Consider the following 19508-nt stretch of genomic DNA (forward strand, 5'->3'; position numbering starts at 1 on the left):
CAGTCACAAACACTCCCCCAGACCCTGGGTCACACCACTGGACTTCTTTAACAAAAGATGTCCAGGCACTCCTCTTCTGGATTCACAAATACCCCTTCTCCAGGTTGCAGGCACCCAGGACTGGCTTCCAGGCTACTTCTGATGAAGAACAACAATTGCATGATGATCCCTCCTAGGTCAGGTAAAGGTCCCTTATCCAGGTCCTCTCTTGATTCTGGTCTTGGATCAGCACAGCAGTCTTCAGATTTCTTGAAGCATTGCAGCTGCAGACCTCTTGCTCCATCTGGACCCAGGATGTAAGCTTCAGGGTGGGACTTCAGCTTCAATTCCAGACAAGAATAATTTGGTGAGTGAGGGGTCCCTTGATATGCATATTTGTTCCCCATTCACTCAGGCTGAGACTACCTCAGTCAGCCAATCACACACAAGTGCATTCATGCAGGCAGGCTACCAATCAGGCTCACAAGCATTCACCCACTACCAGACACCCACAAGACAGAATGTGGATTTTTGGGGTAAGGATTCAGCCTTTCAGAGCACTGCACTGCATTCACTTCAGTTTCAATCAGGGCTGGCCCAGGCCTTGTGTCACACAACCAAAACCAGACACCCGTAACACAGAATGTGAGTTGACTCCTTTATCCATTCACACAGGTCACACCTCAAGGGTGTACCCACAACTCGCAGCCACTGGGAAGGCTCCAGCCAGTCTGCAGGAGGCAGCCCCAGATCCATATATGGTTGTGCCACCCAACAGCCATTCAGGGGGACGGGGACATAGTTAGGGCTTCCCGGGACTTTGCGAAACAAGGGGTAAAGGCAATAGAAAACCAAAAGGCTACAGTGGGCATCTTGCTGTTGTTCAGGAATCTATTGATTCCTATGGCAGGGCCTGGGTATCCCAGAAATGGAGGATACTCAGATCCACTGTCAAGTCAGCATCTAGCTGCCACCAGCCCATACCCTGCCCTGTGTGCAACACACAGGTGTCTAAAACACACAAAAGGGGTACAAGGTTGTACATCCACTCATGGGTGCCATAAGCGTATCTAATGAGTGTTGTTCACCAAAAGGAAAAATCAAAAGCTGCACTGCCAGAGGTCCAGACTAGATTTCAGTGGCAGAAAACTTCCAGAAAACACACACAGAGAAGTAGTAGAACAAGGACAGGAAGGCCATGTATATCCAAAGGGGATGTTCAGCATCACAACCACAAACTCCAAGGCATGGGCTTCGGTGATGTTGGCGGCCCACAAAGAAACCCACAGTAGAGATTGGGTCTGGCCTGTAGCCTGCCCCAGTGGCCACTATTCCTCAACACTGGGTCCGTGGGCCACTGTTCAAGGCTTGCAGTTGCAGCGATGGCCACGGGCCACAAACCCTGGGGCATGGGCTTCAGCCATGTTGCAGGTCTAACTAGCCATCACAGATCCGGTTCTGTAGTGGTCATGGCCAGTGGCCAGATTGGCTGGGGCATAGTCTTTGCCCATAACCCAGCTAAATAGGCACCAAAGTCATAGAATTATTTTTTGTACCTACATTCTGGCACTTTTGAAAACAATAATGCACTGAATAGATTAACACCACATTTGCAAACATGCTTTTTTGTACCTTTTGCAAATTTCCTCACATAAGGTTGGTGAAAATCAATTGAGTGGTTTGGGCTGCAGGTGAAATGGGAATTTCTTTCCTTTTCAAGTCAATCCACATTTTGAAAGTTTTGGGACGCCTCCTATAGCTTTGTGACCCCTTAATGAAGCTGCACCAGAGTTTATTTCATTAATTTAACAGACAAGTACAATGTTGTGCTTTTGAATATTTTATCACTACAATGTTTGTGGACAACGGGTACAATTCGCAAATCCAACATGACATCTGCTTTAAAGGTTTTGACGCACCTCATGTTTCTCAATTGATCAATCAATGCCTTTACTCAATGTCCACAATTGTTACATGGTTTCCTGATTGGTTCAGAGGAAACCCCGCCCTGGGCATGCTCCTTGGCAGGGATGCTTTGCAGTTCTGAGTTCATGGGGGAAGTCTTTTGGTAGGGAAGTCACCATCTTGGATCCCACTTCAGCCTGTGTTTGTTGCGAGCTTGGAAGGCGCTGCTTGTTAGTTTCTCTGTGTCAGGTTGGGGAAATTCCCTTCTCTAAATTTCATTTTGGAATCCTCCTTTGTCAAACAGCTCACAGTATTGTGATGAATTGGATTCTGCCCTCCAAGAGTACACAGATGAGAAGAGGCTTAAATTATCATTCAACACTCACACCTCTGCAAACCAAGAACCAGCACAATCATAAAGATAAAACAGGCACAGTTAAGAGGTTTACCTCCTCCACCTTTTGTGGTAACATGGGCCGAGGAAAGGCTATGCTTTTACTAGGTGTGTGATTGCAGTAGCTCTGTGCTGTTTGAAGGCGGCTTTCAGCAAAGCAGGTCAGGGCACTCACCAGGATCTGTTTGAGGTGGAGCCATGTCGAGTTGGGTTGTAATGGCTGGGAAGGGTCGATGAGTGATGTTCCAAAGGTTTGAGTAGGCAAACAGTGATGATTCAAAAAGGCGATCCTGTTGCTCCAGTGTGCAGTTCAAAGAAGCTGCAGTTTGATGAGTGATCAAGTCATGGTGTTACCCCTGGCTCGAGTTGGCAAGTTACTCTCCAGTGATTCGGGTCCTTGTGGTCTGAAAGGGACTATTTTACCTATGGGACTATTTTACCACTCGGGCGTGGCTGAGGAAGAATACTTACCTGGAACTACTTTGGGGGCTATTTAAACCACGCCCAGACAGCAGCTCACGCTTCGCGTTGTTCTGCATCTAGTAGCTGGACGCTCACCGTGTCTGCTCCTGCATTCTGGCTCCAGCCACACCCGCCTGCAACCTGGAACACCTGAAAAGGAAGGAAAGGAGAGAAAGGTAAATAATTGAACTTTACCTACCTCCATCCGGAGTCCGGAACCATCACTCCGACGTTGCTGAGAAAAGACATTATTTTTAGAAGTGCATCGCATCGCTCGGTGCAGCGCCGCGTTCCACTCACCTTCACGAGGCGCCCTCGGGCTCTTCAGCGACCATTGGCACCATCCGTCGCCTTTCAGCGCCTAAGGAGAAAAAGAGACAAAACAAAGGTGAGCGAAGGAACAGATTGAGGAAGGCCTGATTCTTCCACCTTAAGACTTACCTGATTTTTGTTGGGACAATGTTTCCACACCTCGGGTCGGCGCCGCTTCTTTGGTACTGCCGTACCCTGGCCCCTAAGGGGAAAAAGAGACAAAACAAAGGTGAGTGAAGGAACAGATCGAGGAAGGCCTGATTCTTCCACCTTAAGACTTACCTGATTATTGTTGGGACAATCTTTCCTCACCTCGGGTCGGCGCCGCTTCTTTGGCACTTCCGTATCCTGGCCCCTAAGGGGAAAAAGACACACGCATTAGTGGGTGAAAACAAGATCACTAAGGGAACCATCCATCAAAAAGACTCACCAGAGTTACCTTCGGTGAATCCATTCCTCTACGCGGATTCTTTATCCTACATCTGAAATAGACAAAAGGACAACGGACAATTAAGGCTTGAACTTTTGCAACTGAATACTTACGGCCTCATATCGGAAAAGTCAAGCGGAGTTGAATACTCACCAAACCCGAGATCCAGTGAAGTAACTGGAAATCAACGCGCCCCTGCATCAGAAGCAGGATGGAGAGCTCGTCCTTTCAGACTCTAAGGTGAGACTCTACGGGGAATCGCAGAGGGGGTTCGAGGAGTGTGAGAGGGGGAAGGGGGGGACTCCGACACATTATCCAGCAGACAGTTAATCCCCTTTTCCATCTACAGAAGGATTCTTCTACGGGCCAGACAGGCGAGGTTTGGTCCAGTCTGTCTTCCGAGTCCTGCGCATCACCTTAGAAGAGGTCATAGCTGTCCAGAACAGATCGGCGCCTCCGTGGGAATCAGGTGAGCGTTACATAGCCCGAGGGCATCGTGGCGCTGTTACATGGAACCCGTGGAGTTAAAGGTAAAAGTCAACCGGAGATTGGACTACACCGAGCCTGCTTTAGGTGTCCAATCTCTGGTCTTATAATGAGTGAACTTTGCCCTTCTGACATCACACCCAAAGTGCTTTGTGCTAAAGTAAGTGGAGAGGACAGGAAGGAGAAGGAAAGGTGGAGAGAAACAGGATGGTGGGATCCTTCCCTAACTGTACAGAGCTCTAATTGTCAAAATTATCCCCATCCCTTTTCAATGGGATTAAAGGCCCCTTTCGGATGTAGTACCCTGGTGGTTTGAGGCTTCTCCCTTTGAATGTGGCTGCTCCTTTGATTCCTGGGCCGAGGGCAGCTTCCTGTGAGTGGCTGTCTCTGCAGGAGGGTGCTACCTACCCATACAAAGAGATCAAAGAAGAGACATGGACATTCAGGTACCTTTCTTGTCACTTTGCAGGACCAGTCTGTTTGACCAACATACACATCACCTTCCACAGCTGAGCTGGCTCACAGGAGCTAACTCATGTGTGGTATCAAATTGGATGTGTCTGCAATGATTATGAGCGGTGCCATGCACAATGCCTTAACCTAGGCATAGATTATATTGAGAGATTACCCTGCCACTGGCATGGTCTACTTATAATCATCATAGTTATGTTTACAGGGATGCGAATCTTAAATGCAGTCCCTCTGCTGAAGAGAGTTGGTTGTGACTGCAGCTTTCAAATGGGCACCTTTGCCCTCTGAACCTGCTGTGTGCGACATGTAAAGCAGGTGCTGCAGATCAGAATAATGATGATGCAGCAGGGCACAGGTACAGGCTATGCTTTTGGCATGGAGCTTATGAAAGGGGAAGCTGTTCAGCAGATTATCCTTTCAGAGTTGGAATTACCCACATAATTGTGTAAATTAATAAAATGGTAATTAATAAAAGTCATTAAAAGCCAGGGCTTTCACACACTTGCCAGATGGTAATCCGTCACAGGTATGCCTTACACCTGTGAAGTAGGATTTTTGAAAACTAAGTTCTCCTTTGTTTGGTGCAGTACTGGAATGCTTTCCCTTGCCTTTCATGAAGGCTGCAGGTGAGTCTGTCTCCTCTCTGCTAGCAATAGTGGGGGAGACATGAGTTCACTCCTCCACAGTGTTCCTTGCAATGTGGGATGGAAGTGGTGATCTGTCTGTGTGTCCATTAACTCTGCGTGTGAGCGTTGAGCGTCCTGATGCCACTCTGGATAGCAAATGACAGAGGGGTTGGTGTTCCCCAAGACTGCTTCCTTTGGGGTGTGTAAAACACTTACCAGGGCTACCCCAGTCTTCCCCCATCATCTTCCTGAGTCTAAGGTTTTGCTAGTACAGTTTTTTCCTCTGTTGGGAAAGAGGGATTATGTAGCCCTTTCTTGTTGGTTTGTTAACATATTTTGGGGTGTCTGTCCAAGGGACATGTTTTACAGCCTTCGTCCCGATCCAGGTGACTTTCCCAGTTCCTCTGTATAGTCAATCCGCACTGTTGTCAAAAATTCCATTGCCTGGATTCAGTCCGGGCTTTGGTTTTTTAATGGGGGAATTATGGGCCATCTAGATTTATTTCTGGTTTGTTTATTCCAAAGGGATTGGTCTATGACGGGAATATGATTTTACTACAGACAGCAGCTGTTGTGGACCTGGCAATACCATGCTCAACTCAATGTGGCTAAGACAATGTGGTTACTTCTCCATGACTGCCTTACAACATGTTAGGTATATACACATATTTTGGACCAGTGACCACCACCTTCCCATCCTCTTTTCTTAAAACTACTAAACGGATTTACAGCATACCCAACATTTATATCTGCAATGCTTTGCATGCAACTTGTTCCTTATTTGGCATAAAACCAGCCAGCAGTTTTCATGGGGCATAAATGGGAGTAGGCTGAAAATAGCCTTTTCTTTTGCTCAATAACATTTGAGCCGGTTAACAAATGTTTCCCAATATTTACAGTTGTCTGGGGTGCAGGGAGGTGGGCAGGGTTCTTTGAGAAATGTCAACTAAATCCATCCAGTGAGTCAAACGTTATTAGCAATGGAAATTTGGGAAAGGTCAATGCAAATACAGGCAGCATTTACAAATGGGGAATTATTTAAATTTTTAAACTCTTTTTTCGTAATTTAAAATGGCAATCAGGAGACAAGACAGCACATCACTGCTAACGTTGGTGGTCCCCTGCAAGCAACTAAATTCTTTGTTAAAATGTCCCACTTAGCATGCATTTAAAAATGAGTTTTCTGGACCCCACCCATTTTTCTCAAGTTTACCACAAAATGACTGCACATTTACCAGAAAATTAATGTGAGCATGGCCTGAGTCATTGTAAAAAAGAGGGTGGATTTTAATTTCTGGAAAGCCTGAATTACTGCTGTGCAGCATTTCAGAAATAGTATTTTCGGGAAGGCAGCATCCCCTTCTCTGCCATTTAAAACACACACAAAAAACGACTGAACGGATATACTCCAAACAATCTCTTTTTGCAGCTGCTTTATGGGAAATTCTATTTACATATTTCTTTTGGATGTGGACCAGGATGACAGAAAACCCCTTGCATGGCAAATATGAAGGGGACTGTTACTGAAAGCACTGAAAAGCAATCAATGTTTCCAATACAAACATTATGTTTGTCATACCTTTGCACAAACATTGCTAGGATTAACCCATGTAAGAACACCTCCATGATGGTACTGCCAGTCTTAGCCCCTGTAAAATGCACCCATGTGGCTTCATCCCATCATTCTCTTAGTTGCCCCTGAAAGTAGGCATGCATAATGGGTTTAAGACAGGAAGCCATTATTTGCCAATGGAACGACACACTCATGATGGCTTTGCCTTAAAATACAGGTATTTGTCCCTGTAAGTACATACTCATGATATCTTTGCCCCTACATGCTAATATTGACCTCTAGAAAACACACGTATGATGGTTTTGCCCCAGCATGCAATTGTATGCCCTTCGAAGTGCAAACCTGTTTTGACTTTGCCCCATCATGCCATTATTTACACCTGGAAATGCACACCGTCATGGCTTTGCTCCAAAATACCTTTATTTGCTCTATGGCGTTCCCCATAACATTCTATTATGTGCCCCTGGAGGTACACACTCGTGATAGCTTTGCCCCTACAGGCCATTATTTGCCCTTCTAATTACGCACACATCAAAACTTTGCCCAACTTGACTAAAATTACCCCTAGAAATACAGACACGACTCAGGGACGTCATTTCACCAAAATTCCAGGGGTAGCGGAAGTGACATCATACGACCCTCAACCTCTGATGACATCACAGGAAGTGATGTCATTTGACCCCACGCCAAAGTGATATCACGGGAAGCGATGGAACACGACCTTTCACCCCTTTGTAAAACAGGAAGTGGTATCACATAGCATTGTTCCTAAGTACAGTACAAAAACTATGGTTACAAAATCACTGTAATTTGATATACATTTCATATAAGAATGGATCGCCATATGTATCGTTAATATCAGTGTGTATAGGCAATATTACGAAATTACTGTTGATGCAAGCAGACGTCCATGGCCAAATGATAATGATGTTTTGCAATATTGCACTTACGCTTAAGTGCTTTATATAGAATACATACAATATCCCCCAACCTGTGTTGGTACTCACTTATCGGCCTCAGACGGAGGAAAGGCTGAGTTGACGTATTTAAGAACAGACTACATCATTGACTCACCCCCTGAAGTGTGCCTGCAATAAACCTTTAATGACTCTAGCAATTATTGTATGGCATTCCAGAAACACAATTTGTTGATATTCCTATTCTTTCATATTTAGGGTCACTGCTGAAACTGTTAGACTTGTGGAACCCCTGTTCTTTTTTTTTTTTTATAGAAGAGGCCTAAACAAGAAAGCCAGTCACTCCTTAAGCAAAGAGCCACATGGTGCTGGCCGCAGCCCAGGAATTTGATGTTTTAAAAAAAGTTTTTTTCAGTTTATTTTGTAGGGGTATCAAGGGCGACTACAGGGTTAGCAAGTGAGACCACAGAGGTCGCAGTTGCGACACCTGTTGATCCCTAAATGACGTCCCTGAAATAACTTTTCACCAACATACCAGTATTTGACCTTTCAAGTACCCACTCATGAAGGGCTTGCCCACAAAGGCCAGTATTTGCCCCTACACTGTCACACATGTTGACTTTGCCCCAAAAATCACACAGAGCAAATGCACACTCATTCAACACGCACATTCATTCACACTGACACCCATATCTTCGTGCTCCAAACCATTCACTCAAACACACACACAGTGGGCCACTTGATCCCAATGTACACTAGCTCTCACACACCAGCACTTCGCACCCAACCACACCCATGCATTTATTCACGCTTACCTTCATACCCCCATCTCAAGCATGCACATGCACTCACACACACACTATGCAGACCACACACAACATACATACAATCCAATTTCGCTTATTTGAAACCTGATCTTAGCACTTCCACTCTCTTCTTGGGCGAGCAGAGCTGACACTACCAAAACTCCTCAGGTGCTCCCTTGGCCTGGTTGCCGTCAGCCAGCAGCATCTTGGGTCGAGCACTGGAGCCACGCCCAGTGATGTGTAGGCTCTCCCTTGCCCGCACAAAAAACAAAAAAATATATATTCTTGGGTGAGTGGGCAGTCTGTTTCAGCAGTCTGGCAGGGGAGCTGTGCACAGAGAGGCAATGGCTTTCCCTTGCAAGCACCGCTAAATGACGTCCAAAAAATGCCAAACACTTTAAGCAGGTGGACTGGAGATCCATGCCCAATGGTGAGGTGGCACTTCCTCACCACCCCCAAAAACACCCTTGGCGGGGATCCGGGTTGAGCCAGAAAGCCCACTGCTTTGAATTTATAATAAAAGATTAAGCTGTCCAAATATTTTCTGTTTTCTCCTACCTCTGAATTAAAAAAAAAAAGAATACTTCAGGGGTCGCTGTTGAGCGGCAACTGTAATGGCTGCCTGAGCGTGAGGCTCCTAGCCTGTGGTAAAGATATCCTGAATTTTGCCTGTTGTTTTTTTTTTTAATGGAGGTGGCGACAGCAGGCGCAACTGGAGGGGCAGGGCCGGACTGAGTGCTGAAGGTGACGGTGACCGCGCTGTGGAGATAAGCTCCTGCAACCTGCCTGTGCAGTTCCTGCTACATCTGTTGCCGAGAGTAGCAGGGGTCTTCCAGTTATTGGAGATACACAGCAACCCCCAGAGATCGCTATACCCTGATATTAAAATCATGAAGGAACCCATCTGAAACCCATTTAGTCTGATTGCACTATCGCAGCATCAGTAGGGGGAAAGAGCTCCGACCTGGATCTGTTGATTCTATATCCCAAATACATGGTGAACTCATGGACTGTGTCCATCATGGGGCACAAGTTATCCTCCGAATCCCGGACATACAGGTGAGTGTCATCCGCATACAGCGAGATGACCTGTGAGGGCCCTCATATGCGACTACCCCTATGCCTGTGGAGTGCTCTAATATGTGCTGCCAGGGGCTCAATGTTGAGATCTAAGAGCAAGGGGGATAGCCGACATCCCTGCCATGTACCTCTCCACAACTGTCACACCTGCAATACTTTGCAGTTGGTGTCGAACCCTGGCCGCAGGCCTCGAATAGAGCAAACGCACTCAATTTATAAAATAGTGCCCAAACTGATAGTGCCGCAGAATCTTACATAAATAAATCCATGTCACCAAATCAAATGTTTCCTCCGCATCCAGGGAGGCTGTTACCGCCCTGGCATGCTGATTAATTTGAGACATAATGCAAAACAGCCGCCTGAGGTTCAACGCCGTAGACTTACTGGGTAAAAACCCCGGACTGGTCTGGGTGCACCAGATGGGCCATATTTGGAAGCAGCCCATTGGAAAGCATCTTAGTGAAAATCTTCACGTCAACATTAATTAAGGACAGAGGCCTATAGGAAGCAACATCAGCCAGCGGCTTATTGAGTTTTAATAGTACAGTAATGATTGCTTCTCAGAGGGAGGGCCATAACTCCCCAACCTCCATAGACTCCTTCCACGTCTGCATCAATGTAGGTGCCAACGCCAGCCTTAACTCCTTATATAATTCAAACCCAAGCCCGTCCGACCCAGGTGCCTTACCTGACACCAATGCCGCTATAGCCACATACACTTCCTCTACTGTTATTAGATTATCAAGGGCCAGTCTGTCCTCCTATGGAAGCTCTGGGAGCTCAATATCAGACAAGTATTCCCCCAAGGCAGTGGCAGTGCATGCATCCACATTTGCATACAACTCAGCGTAGTAGTCCTTAAATACCCCTTTCGCATCATTGTTGGTGACAACTACCTCCCCAGATGGGCCTGTAATGCCAGTAATAGTTTTCACCTCCCTCTCCACTCTGATAGCCCAGGCCAGCATTCTGCCAGTCCCATCCGCCACACTGCATGCTCTAGCCCTCATGGGTTTAGCCATGTACCTAATTTCTTTTTCTTCAAGTTCTTGAAATGTCAACATATTTCCCTCAATTGACCCAGCAGTGCTCTGTTCTTGGTCAAACCATATTCATTTTCCAGCTGCCTCAGCTGCCGTTCAACTCCACTCAATTGAGCCCGGAACAGATTTAAGAGTCCCCGCTGTAACCGACAACAATTCACCCCATATCCAAACTTTAAATGTCTCCCACAGCGTGGAATGCAAGGACACAGAACCTGTGTTGATTTGAAAAGAAGTCATCGATTTTATCTTGAAGGGTGGGCGTCATCTCAGGGTCTGAGAGGACGGATGATGGCATCCTCCACAGAGGACGAGGTTCAGGCTCTAGGTGCAGAATTATGGACAGCACAACTGGGGAATGATCAGCATAGGTAAAATTTCACAACGTCGTACATTAGGGACCAGCAGAGCAGAAATCAATCAATAATCTATTCTAGGTATCCTATTCTGCACAGTTGAATAACTCTCACATTAGGTGTACTCTCTCACTTTAGGGTTCAGGCTTTGCCAGACATTAGAAAGTTGTAACTGGTGCATAATATTAAAAAGTGCCTGTGCTGTGGCGGACCATGCCAGGGAGTGTGAAGGATTGATGAAGGACATCATTAAGTCGAACATTGAAATCCCCCCCAGACGAGGGATGTGTTAGTGGCTCACACAATAATTTCAAATTCAGAGTTGTAAAAGCCCTGGTCCTCTATGTTGGCGCCATAGGTGTTACTTAAGCCCAGATCATTAGCATTCACCTTATACACAGTATCACATTGCAGCCCATTAGGCCAATGCTGCTGCTCATGACCTGGAGTGGAACTGAGTGGTGGATGAGGTTGAGGACAAGAGAAATAATTGGTATAATACCTTTGGTTACCCCATCTCGGGGCAAGCGACTCATGAGTACTCCCTAGAGCACGCATCTCTTGTAACATAAGAATCTTAGGTTCATGTCTGACAATGTAGACCAATAGCTTCCTCGCCTTGATCAGCTTATTCATCCCCTGCACATTCCACATGAAAAAGGTGACAGTCTCCCCCTCCCCAGTGTTGCCGGCACCTGCCTTAGCCATGTGCCTCATCCCATCACACCTCCCACAGCACAGCATGTCACCACTGTACAATAGCACCCACCTCTCCCACCCGCACACTCCACCGCATCCAGACAGCGTCACCCCATACTATCCTATTTTGAACATTCAAGGAAAACAGTGCGAGCAGCAACCCAACACAACATATGAGCACTACCCGGTTTAGACCTGCTGTGCATTCATAAGCCCTCAAACAGTGCATGAGCTGAGCCTGCAAAAATTAATGCATCAATACATACAAACGTCCTAAAGCAAAAGGACAATAAAGACTGGAGGCACAAAGCAACTGAAGGGCAATTTCCCTTGATAAACCTCACCAGTGCAGGATCAGTGAACATTCACGTATTGTTCGAGGATGGCCAACAAAGAGAGTGAATGGACACCTCAATATAAGGCAGAGCGTCCCCTGGAGTCTCAAAGAAATGTGCCCTGCCACCATGTAGAATATGCAGCTTGGACAGGATAAGGATGGCATACTGAATCTTGTGCTCTAGCAGCAGCCATTTAACCAGATCATAGGACCCCAGCAGAGAAGTCCGGAAAATATGGATTGTACTGGATTCAAATTTAAGCAAGCCCCTTTCTCTGGACAGCGACAATATGTGATCCTTGTCACAATAATTTAATAGCCATGTGATAATCGTTCACGGCGGTGCATCAGGCCTGGGAGCAGGCACCAGCGCCTGATGGTTGCGCTCCACCAGAAAGTGTGCTGAAAAATCAGATACTTCTGTCTGGGGATCGTCCACAATTTGCTCCATAGGCCCCCTCACTGATCCCTCTGGTACTCCAACAATGCAAATGTTATTCCTCCAAGAGCGTGACTCCAGGTCCTCACACTTCGCCGTGAAAGCAGAGAGCTACTGTGTGACCCCCTACAGCAGCAGCTGATTCTGAGAATGGACTATATCCTCATGGTGCCCAATCCTTGTTTCAGTCTCAGTGATATGTCCACTTTCCTTGCCCATTCCGGCCTTCAGGGAACTAATATTGGCAACACTTGTCATCCAGCTTAGAGTTAACTGATGCAAATCCAGACTGCATCACTGCATCAAGGGTTCCATCCTCGCAGGTGTCACCACCCCACCCACAGGGGCAGTCTCTGCAGCAGGGGTGGTATTTGTCTCTCTGCCAGGGGTGCTGGCAAAGGAATCCATTAGGCCATGCTTTTTCGCAGCCCCCTTTGTCATTTCCAGAGTGCTGCATTCCAGCAGGTATACCTCAAATCCAGGCAGGCCACAGCTACGTCATCTTAAAAACAATCAATGGACCAGAGTCCACCCAACACCATACCCGATAAGCCCAGACAATCACCAGGCCAGGCATCAATTCAGCATCTATCTTCAGGACCGTAGACCAGGCGCTCCAATGGTTTGGTATGAGCCACAAAACACAAATGTAGGGTGAGGCAATTTGCAGAACGTAGAAGCGAAACCAGCCACTCAATCAATATCTCTTAATCAGCAAATATGTAGACAGATCTGTAAATGGACATGCCGGTAGGTACCAGGAGCTTTTAATATTGACCGCCATGGGTCTGGGCCTCCAATAGCGAGTTGGACAGATTAATATTGCTTCCCAGGGTCTCCCCCACACTGCCTCTTTGAGGTGACTCATAGCAACCAGGGACCCTCTGTACTGCTTCCCGCTCCAGCGGGTGCCAGGATCTGCCAGCCGAGCCCGCCGCTCCAAGGTGGAAGGGTCTAGACGCCAGAGCTCAGCAGGAGCCTCTGACCCCTGCCGCCAACTGCACAAGAAGCATGCAGGCATAACTCCTCACTGGGGATCCACCACCTGGCCAGCCGCTGTGCCACCCAAGCCACACCACACCCTTTTCCCTTTACCAGTGGGCCGATGATAGGCCAGGGATGCTGTGTATCTCCAATAACTGGAAGATTTTGAACTCTATTATTTAGTGGCAAAGGCACACTTTGCTGGGTACTCCTCTGTGGGTGAGGTGGTAATTTGTGCCTGGAGCAATAGGGGGCAGCTCCCACAAATGTACAATCTGTGATCTTTAGCAATCGCTATGTAGATTCCTATTCATTTGACCCTGTAAGCACTACTGTGAAGTCATTAGCTAGAATATTTTGCAGGCTGGCGCTCACCACTTCCCAGGTCTGCCTCCAACATATGATGTAGAAATACTTAGGGGATAGAAGGACAGTTGACAGGCCCTGTTTCCTGATGGTAGATTTGTGTCAATAGACGACTTTCGGCCCAGCCTGGGTGATGGCTTTTTAAAACGACTTTATTATTACCGGATCAACGCTGCTGCTCGACAATTGTGGCTGTCCTTACTGTTGGAACCCGAGACACTTGAATGTATTAAGGCAAACACTGATGGGGTAGAGAACAGATCCATGGTCTTCAGATTTTACTGCCTGGTACAGGCTGAACTGGGGTGTACGAACAGGGCCCACCAGAAATGGGAGCAGGATCCAGGCACTGACTTTACAGATATACAGTGGAGCCAGTATTGTCTATTGACTAAAGAAGTATCTATGAATGCCGGTTACCGCTGATACAGTTCAAGATACTTCTACTCCCCAGCCAAAATATCTAGGGTCTCCCCGGATGTGAATGGCGCATGTGCCAAGTGTGGGTTTTCTCATGCTAACTCATACCACATGTTTTGGGATTGCCCACTGGTCAGTTTGTATTGGCGACATGTGGCTGGAATTTTGAATTACATTGTTGTGGTGCCTCCTATTATGGTTCCATTAAAATATGCTCTGGGGGATATAGGCAAAGTGCCAGTAGTTACTAGAAGATTCTTTAACCTTGCTTTCATTGCATCCAAAACATGTATCCTCTGGCACTGGAAATCAGCATCTGCCCCAACCTGCGTGGAATGCCTTAAGGACTTGGTGTACAGAAGCGAGAGGGAGGAGGTGTTAATTGCTATGGTGACCCCGGCCTGACGACCTAAGGACAGCTGGGCTCCATTCCCCACATACCTGGCTCGTAAGGCGAGTCAAACTGTTGAGTAGTAAGTAGTGTTTGGGTAGACTACTGTACTGGGGACACATCCCATGGGGTGGCACAATGTGTAACTGGCCCCTGATACTGGTTAATGTGCTGATCTCACTCATGTCATGTTGCTACTTGTATATTTATAATTGGTAATGCCATGCTGTCTGTCTGTATTGTTGCAGAAAATAAACTTTAAAAAAACACTACCATTTTATATGATGGGGTTTTGCTTTGAAAAAGCCTGTAGTTCAACAACAAGTAATTCATCATGTGAAACATATGCCCCACTCTCCACTAAATATTTTTTAAAAAAGGATGGTTTTCCACCAAACAAGCAAAGGAATGCACTACCACACTCTCTGCCACACGTTTGACAAAAATAGATCCAGCAGTTATGTACATTTTAGCTGTGGGAAAACCAATGCAAAAAGTAAAAAGCGCAACATGTGTTTGATGCTTTATAATTTTTTAACCATTGGACAAATTTGCACCATACCTCCCAGTTTTTGGGCTCCGGGCCAAACAATTCTTTGGAAAATGTCATGTTCATGTGTTCAGCTGATAAAAATATATCAGTCATAACATTTTGGGACATCCACTGGCTCATATGTTTTCCCTTAGCTCTAGCGTAACTAGTGTCAACCATATGGATCATATATTCAACCTACATTTCCACATTATATAAATATAATTATACATACATAATACATGGCCCACGGTAGCAGGCTTGTAGTTATGGTTCAGTTGCTAAACCCATAGGAAGACCACTTTTTGGCGGCTTATAACTACACTCCCGCTGGAGGAATCCGCACCAAACTTTGATAAACAAGTATATGGCCCGGCCCAGATTATTTTCGGCAAGTTTGGTGATGTTTCGTGCAGGGGTGGATTTAAAGGGGGGTCCAAACATTTTTGTTCCATGGACTGAATCGGCAAAAACTTTGCTGCGCACGGCTACAGCCCAAACGGCTGGACGAATTTGCACCAAATTTGCGGCAGGGGCTTGGGTCAGAAAGCGTGCTTTTGTGTGTTTGGTGGGAATCCGATCAGTACTTTTCTTGCAAACAACTGAAAAGTACATCTCTAAAGCTATGTGATATCTGGGTCCGTTCTGTGGACCCAATTCCCTGTTTGCTCAGCAGACAGAAGTGTCATTGGCTTGCGGTACGGCGTGCTGTCGGAGAACTTTGGACGCAGCCGGTGGTTGGCTGGAGGGAAGCGTGCTGTGTATCAACATTGTTTTGGCTAACGCTGCCATGGTGTATCGGAGGACAGTGTGCCGGCTGAAGGGTCGGGAAATATACCGGATGCCATGTGTTGGCGGCAAGAAGGGAGGGAATGGGTGGGGGAGTGAGAAGTGGTTCATGTGACATATGTAAATAGGTGGCAGAAGACGAAGGAGTGCCTGCAGTATTCGTGCGTATTGCGCCAGTTCTCGGGTACCTAGACAGGTGACTACTTTGTGTGGTGATTGGAGGCAGCTGTCGTAACAGCCTGATAGCTTGTGCAGTGACCTGTTTGCGGTGACCTCTTTCCGTGATGTGTGGTGGCAGGTGAATTCCAGAATGGGAGTGAATTGCACATGGCATAGGTTTGGTGGGAGAACGGGTGGCTGTGCTCTGCAGATGGATTGCGGAAGTTAGGCACATGGTGGCATGCATGGGTGAATGAAGTTGCAGTGGGTCTGTTGAAGGATTAGACTATTGGGTGGGTGGCCAAAGGCCATAGGCCATAGGGCATTCACTCAAGAGCCTAGGGCTTCAGCACACCCACCACAGCAATGCATGTCTGACTCTGCATCCGGTAGAGGGTGGTGCTTACATAGTGCGGTGTGTGCAGATTGGTTGGAGTTGGACCAATGTTGCGAACTGTATGTTGGTAGGTTGGCAGTGACACAATACTTTGTGAATGGAAGTGAAGGAGACAGTGTTTTCTTTCTACATTATGGTAACTGTTGTAATTGTTTTTTGCTGCACAGCTCCATTCAGGTTGGGTAGGAATGCTGGTGGCAGTGGTGTGTATGTGGATTGTCGTAGTTGGTGACATGGTGACATGCATGGTGGCATTACGCTGTGGTGGGTGTGTCCTAGGCCTAGACTATTGGGTGCATGGCCTTCGGCCATGCACTAAAGAGCCTAGGGCTTGAGCACACCCAGGGCAGTATTGCATTTTTGACTCTGGATCAGTTAGAGGGTGGTGACTTGTACGGAATGGTTGTGGAGCACATTTCAGACGCAATGGAACAGCAAAAGTGAGCTGCCATGCGTGTATGTTTGGTTTTGCAGGTGAGGTCACTGTTAGAACATGGGAAAGTTTTTCATGTGTGGTTGGAGATGGTGCAGTGAAAAGGCACGCAGGGTGGGCACTGGGTACAGTGTTTGCATGCTGTCAGTATGGAAAAGGGTATGGTTGAAGTGCAGCATATATGTGCTTGGATAGTGTGCTGTGTGCACATTGCTTGGAGTAGGAGCAATGTTGTGAGCATTTTGTGGTTAGGTTGGCAGTGACACAATACTTTCTGAGTTTAAGTGGGTAAGACCATAGTATGTGAATCAAAGGGTGTAGGGGTGCCAGAGACAGTGTAATGTTTGTAGCTTATGGTACCTGTTGCATTTTACGCTGTATAGCTCCATTGCAATGCAGAGGTTGGGTAGGAGTGCTGGTGCCAGTGGTGTGTATGTGCATAGTGGTAGTTGGTGACATACAGACATGCATGGTTGCATTACGGTGTGGTGAATGTGTGCAAGGAGCACACCCACTCCAGCAATGCAGGTTTGACAGTGCATCAGGCACAGGCTGGTGATCTTTGGAGAATGGGTGTGGAGCATATTGTAGATGTGCTATAGCAGCACAAGTGAGTTGAAAAGCGTATATTGTGCATTCCATGGTTGTGGTGATAGTTACAGCATGCTACAGTATGTGGTGTATGGCAGGAGATGGTTCAGTGAGAATGTGTGCAGTGTGGCCCCAGGGTGCAGTGTTTCTATACTGTGAGTATGGAAGAGGGCATGGTTGAAGTGCAGTTTATATATGCTTGGTTACTCTGCTGTGTGCAGATTTATTGAAGTAGGCCTAATGTTGTAAAGATGTTGTGCTTAAGTTCCCAGTGACACAATCCTTTGTGAATGGCAGTGGGTAGGGATGGTGCAGGCTGTGGTATGTTTGTGGAGTCTGCTAATTGAGGCACGTTTTTGTGAATGGGTGTTTTATGTTGGGGGGAGTTGGGTAGAAGTGCTGCTACGTAAGTTATGTTTGTGCATAATGTTAGCTGCCCACATGGTTGCATGCATGGATCCATAGTGTTGTGGTGGGTGTGGCAAGAGCTGCACTATCGTGTGTATGGCCAAAGGTGTGCTGGATGCGCCTCAGGATCTTTGTGGATGCTGCAATCATGCATTCTTTAGCAGAAGTTTCTGGTGGAGGGCTTTGGAATCAACCGGAACGTGCACGTAGAGTGTTTATCGGTAAATATGGAGTGGTGTACAGAAATGATAGTTTGCAATGCAGAGATTTTGTATGTGATTGCTGCATGCATGTTTGACAATTTCAAACTACCCAATGAGGGAGTGCTCCAAAAATACCAGTGCAAAGGGAAGAAGTATTGTGTCTGCTTCATTGGACCGTGGCCCTCACTGTAGATGGCAAAGCGCATGTGCCACAACCTGCCACTATGAGTATGGTGGCCATGGAAATGGAATTGTGGGAAATCGGCAATTAGGTGTTTAGGGTGCGGTTGACAGGAAGAGGCAGTACAATTATTTCCCAATACTGTGTTGTGAGGTTGGTAGAGATGGAGAGACGCACAGCGCTTATTGCCGGTGATACCTTCGTGCGCCATCTGCACAGGTGTTGTGTGCAAAGAGGCGTTGCTGATAATTTCGGGTTGGAAGGAGTGGACGCTTTCTGGGGCTGTCAGTATGACTGCAGTTTTGGTGGGATCGTTCGCCTTTGCAGATATGTCAACTGCGTCACGAACATTGACTTTGTCGTGGTGCACTATGGAAGTCTTCATTTGGGTTACATGGCGTGAGGACATTTAATCCGTCACCTGAAGAGGATGCTGAACGCAGTGATGCAGATTTTTCCTACTGCCAAGGTCGTTTTCTCATGCATAACACCAAGAGGAGTTTGGGCCCATGCCGGTGTAATTTGTCCCCAGCCAGAGGTCGGAAGGTGTGTTATAAACAGAAGCATGTGTGAAATTATGCAGACTGCTGGGATGTTTTCCACCCACTATGAGATCATGAGGTCGCAAAATATCTAGTGGTTCAATAGAAATGGCATTTATTTGAGAGCCATTGGCAATACCGTTTTCTTTTACACTTTGCAAGAAGCATTGAGCAGAATGTGGGAAACATGTGAGGAGAAGCAAACAGAAATGCATATAAAGAGAAAAAACAAAATAAATAGCTTGTGTGCACGTAAAAAATAAAAAAATAAAAATAAATCAAAACCTTTCTACATCTACGATGGAAGACCTAATCCCCTACCCAGCTTGATATTGCTTCCCCCGCCACCCCCGCCTCACTATGACGAAAAGGTAGCAGATTCCGTGGTACTTTCAGGATTACATGTGTCACATCCTGGGTGGCCATGTGGATGTATGTGGATGGAGAAATCGTGCATACTTTTACTGAACTTTGTAGTGGACGTGCTTTGGAATGGTACGACTCTTCACTTGTACTGTGAATGTGTCACGGTACATTTGAAATGTTGTACAGGAGTGACAGTGTTGAATGATGGCAGCTTCGATGCGATTGGTGGATGCGTGTGTGCCTATTTACGCGTAACCCAATGAGGTAGTGCTGCAGAGAAGATAGTGCAAAGGGAAGAAAGACTGCTCCAGCTTTACAGAGGTGCGGCCCTTGCGATACTTTGGGAAGTGCACGTGCTACAATGTGCACTTCTCACCATGTTGCCCAATTGACATGGCACTGTGGGGATTATACAATCAGGTACTGTGGGT

The sequence above is a fragment of the Ambystoma mexicanum genome, chromosome 3q, assembly GCF_040938575.1.
Source record: "Ambystoma mexicanum isolate Mex_15411 chromosome 3q, UKY_AmexF1_1, whole genome shotgun sequence".
NCBI lineage: Eukaryota > Metazoa > Chordata > Amphibia > Caudata > Ambystomatidae > Ambystoma > Ambystoma mexicanum.